Below are 5,019 nucleotides of genomic sequence, written 5' to 3'. Positions count from 1 at the left end.
TCTTTAAGCCAAAATTCACACTTGGAGAATTTAGCGAAAAGTTGTTCCTTCTTCAGGAGTTCCAACGTTAAGCGAAGGTGTTGCTCGTGATCGGCTCGAGTCTTCGAATAAATGAGAATATCGTCGATGAACACAATAATGAACTTGTCTAAATAAGGTTTACAAACCCTATTCATTAAGTCCATAAAGATAGCTGGAGCATTCGTTAAGCCAAAAGGCATGACCGTGAACTCGTAATGCCCATATCTCGTGCGGAAAGCAGTTTTGGGAATATCTTCTTCGAGAACACGAAGTTGATGATACCCAGAACGCAGATCGATCTTAGAAAAACATGAAGCACCTTGCAGCTGATCGAAGAGATCATCAATTTGAGGTAGGGAATATCGATTCTTGATGGTAAGCTTGTTAAGCTCACCATAATCGATACACATTCGAAAAGACCCATCTTTCTTTTTCACGAAGAGGACAGGAGCTCCCCAAGGTGAATAACTCGGACGGATGAATCCTTTATCAGATAACTCTTGAAGCTGTTTCGATAATTCTTGCATCTCTGATGGTGCAAGACGATAAGGCGCTTTTGCAATCGGGTTGGCATTAGGTACAAGGTCGATATGAAACTCAACTTGACGAACTGGAGGCAAACCAGGCAGTTCATCAGGAAACACCTCTGGATAATCCCGAACAATCGGAATATCCTGTATACTCTTGCGCTTGACTTTCTCCTCGGTGACATGAGCTAGAAAAGCAACATATCCCTTTCTCAAATATCTCTGGGCCTTTGTACACGACATAAGCTTCAATCCACCTGAAGGTTTCTCACCACGAACCTCCAAAACAAAGCCAGACGGAAGAGGAATACGAACAATCTTATCAAAACAAACCACCTCAGCGTGGTGTTTGGTTAACCAATCCATTCCAACGATAATGTCGAAGCTTCCAAGTTGCATTGGCGTGAGGTCGATAGGGAAGAGGTGGTTATCAAGGTTCAACTGACAATCACGAATAACAGAATCGAGAACAAGAGGTTTACCAGTAGCGACTTTGACAGACAAAGGTTTCCTCAATTTAGTTCTAGGTATCGCAAGCAAAGGCTCAAAAGATAATGAAACAAAACTTCGATCGGCACCAGAATCAAAAAGAACAGATGCAGGTTGATTGTTAACAAGAAACGTACCATTGACAACCTCGTTGTCAGCCCTCGCTTCGTTTGCATTCAAGTTGTAAGCTCGCCCTCGAGCAGGATTCACATTGGCGTTCACATTCGGGTTTGCATTAGCATTTGCCAGCCTCGGACAGTTGTTGCGGAAGTGGCCAAACTCTCCACAATTAAAACATGAACCTGGTGGGAATCTAGCAGCATTCCCTTGTGCCGGAGCTTGAACCTGGGCGACCTGATTTTGTCCTGAACGACAAACATTGGCTAAATGCCCAAGTCTACCACACGTAGCACACTGTTTACAGGCCTGTTGGGCAACATGGTGACCATTACATCGAGTGCAGTGAGGTGCGGTACCAGCATATGCTTTCTTCGCAGGAGGTTGAGTCGGTGTGTTCTGATCAGCCTGTGTCGTAACAGCAAAGTTCTGAGCACCCTTTCGCTTCGTTGATTTCTTCGACGACTCACCTTCTTTACCTTTACCCTTCTTCTTGTCTTTCGCAGAATCAGATGATTTCTTCTTGTCACCCTTGCGAGTGAGTTTACCCTTTCTGACTTGGGATTCAGTTAGGGTCGCAGACAATTCAATTGCTTGGCGAAGGGTAGTAGGATTAACAGCGGTCACAATATCCATCATAGAATCGGGTAGACCATCGATGTATCTTTCGATTGCTTTGTCTGGTGGAGTAACCATGGTGGGACACAATAGACTGAGTTCCTCAAAGCGATCCGTGTATGCACGGTGCTCAGCCCCATCTTGTTTTAAATCGTCAAACTCTCGCTCCAAAGCTCGAATCTCGTGACGGGGACAGAACTCTCTCATCATGAGAGCCCGAAGCTCATCCCATGTTTGTGCCAACGCCACTTCGGCACCCCTATCGCGCATAATACCATTCCACCAGGTAAGCGCTCGCTTCTCAAACACGCTGGTAGCAAATTCAACCTTACGTGCATTCGGACACTGCACATGCCTGAATGTGTTCTCAATACTCTCGAACCACTGTAGGAGCGCAGTTGCTCCTTGCGACCCAGAAAACTTAAGAGGCTTAGCAGAATTGAAGTTCTTGAAATTACACTGCGCATTGTTGTGGTTATTATTGTTATTGTTGTATATCTCATGAACTTGAGTTACAACACCGGGAAGCACAGCAGCCACTTGCTGAGAAACTAGGGCTGCGATTTCTTCAATGGTGAAGGATTGTGCTTCACGTCGTGGAGGCATTGTCTAACAAGGACATATGAGAAACGAGTAAGGTTGATAATTAGGAAGAGCAAAAGATGCATCGACAAAATACAAGGAAGGCGATCATTTGTTCGTTACCTCGAACAAACAAACGACACGCAGTGACTAATCAAAGTAAACGAATCAAAATAATGCATCGCGAAGACATGCTCGCCTATAAGTGAACACTCACCCCAAGAGTTCCCAGGTAAGAGTGACTGGTCCGATTATGTGGATTTGTACGAACACTCTAGCCTTAGATAGAAAACTCAGGGTACAGGCATTCACTCTTCCAGTTTGCACGTGTTCACATTATTTTAACCCAAACTTTGACGAGATTTTGAAAATTCAAAAGGCATTAAGCCAAATATGAATCAAACTGGAAGGGTTCAAAACCTAGTAATCAATCATCCTAGAACGGATGATTAATTTTCGAAGCAGAATCGGATTTGTGTTCTCGTTGTGGTTATCACCTAAGGATAGGTGACGGTATTGTTTTAAAATCTAAACACAAGTAAACTTGTGTTAGGGTCCTAAAGTTATAGTCTAGGTCAAAGCATTACTAATAACCTAATTCCCTATAACCATTGGCTCTGATACCAACTTTCTTCTGTCACACCCCGACCACGTAGGACAACAAACCGTGGCGGAAACGTCGGGGAGTGTTGTAACAGAAGCAATCATTTCACAACCATGGATTCATAAGAGTTTCGTTTATTGATAAAATTAAACATTACATTGTCTTAACATAAAACAAACAAGTTTCTTATCAACTATCATAGTTTTAAAGTCACTAAGGCCTCGTCCAGGTCCTACGTGACGCATGCATCCTAGAAAGTCACATCATTCAACCACACCTGAAACATATGTAAAAACAAAGTCAGCAAAGAAATTGCTGGCGAGTACATAGGTTTTATAAGGGTATTGGAATCATGGCTTGTTTGTATGGTGCAACACTTTATTAGACTACAAGAGTCGAAATACAAACCTCGTTTTGAAAAGTGTATTGCAACATAGTTAACCAACTCAAATCTAGTTGATTAAGTTTATAAAATCTCGTAGCCATAATTCTTAACCCCAAAACATTTTGTTTTTAGGAAAACATCTTGTAAAACATCATTGTGTGACATCGTTTTAAATATCGTTTACCCAAGTGAACTAAATAACGCCACGGTATGTAATATGATGAAAACACTTATATATAAGAAGTACCAGCGGCGTATCTACCATATTTTCACCACATTACCCCCGTCCCGTTATCTAAACACTTAACCAAGACCAGTCGCTTATCGAAATCGTTTAACATCGTTTCCAAATCGTTTACTCGTTTCCAAATCGTTTACTCCTTTCCAAATCGTTTACTCGTTTCCAAATCGTTTACTCGTTTCCAAATCGTTTCCAAATCGTATTCGTTTTTAATAGTGAAACTACTTTTGGTCGTCTCGTTAACAACATTCAAACCTTCGTGACTCGTCTAACTCGTTTCTCGTTTCGTATTAACAAACCACCAAAGGGTAAGTTAACAATCATCAGATTCAGTCGTTACCCACAACCCCCACACATAACTATGGGTGCAGTGCAATAACGGGATTTGTCAGATCCTATGGTACCATAACCTAATACTGGTCGGCTTGATCAATGCTAATGAATGTCATTCGTTATGTAATTTACAACCAACAAGTCGTGTACACCTTATCGAAATCGTTATTAGTTTAGTAAAATCGTTATAATCGTTTTTGAAACCATCGTTTAAACTTTGAAAACATTCGATACATATGAATCACCCCAAAACGTTTAAAACAGTAAAATAGGGGAACTATGTACTCACATGTAGTGCAAAGTATCCTTGATCAAATAGAACTTCAACAAACTCGAGCAACCAGAGAAATCAAGTAGCCCCTAGTAATCGAACCACTAGTCAAACAATAGACGCCTAAATCGGGAGATCGGATAGAATGAGGTCTTGTAAACCAAATGAGTATTGGAACTCGTGTGATATGGTTTAACAAAGCCTACATCCTAAATCGGAACCTAACCTAAGTGCTTTCGACCCATCGTGACCCATTAATGTAGCTTACGCTACTTTAACGCGTCGTGCGTGCAAAAGCGCGTTCGAGGCGTCTAACTAGTCCTATGACGAGTATTATATGCCCATACATGTTTAATTATGTTACATAATTAGTTACGTGTCAAAAATTTAAGTTACATATGCTTAATTACCAATTATGTATAAAAAGGGTATTTTGGTAATTTACCAAGGGCACATAAACTACCTATCATGCGACTAATCAAACCTAAGTGACCATAAGGTATAACCCCGGAAGGTTATTCCCTACGCTATTATGGTCACAACACATGTTTGGTCGAATCCTAATGATCGACCAAACGGGTCGTGTTCGAAAGTCTAAGCGGGTGTTTAGTCCGCTCGACTTACGACTCTACATAAGCACAGAACTAACAAGTGACGAGCTAAACATGTCAAAACATGTTTAGTTAAGTTAGAAAACAGGTTTGGTATCAAAACAAACGGTTTTGATACCTACAAGTAGCTTGGTTACAAAATACGCGAGAAGACGCATTCTGGCCGAAGCTACGACTCGTCACTGAGCCTAGATAACGTGGTAATCAGTAGGTATAGTCA

The sequence above is a fragment of the Helianthus annuus genome, chromosome 16, assembly GCF_002127325.2.
Source record: "Helianthus annuus cultivar XRQ/B chromosome 16, HanXRQr2.0-SUNRISE, whole genome shotgun sequence".
NCBI classification, from domain to species: domain Eukaryota; kingdom Viridiplantae; phylum Streptophyta; class Magnoliopsida; order Asterales; family Asteraceae; genus Helianthus; species Helianthus annuus.
Note: the sequence above shows the minus strand (reverse complement) of the source record.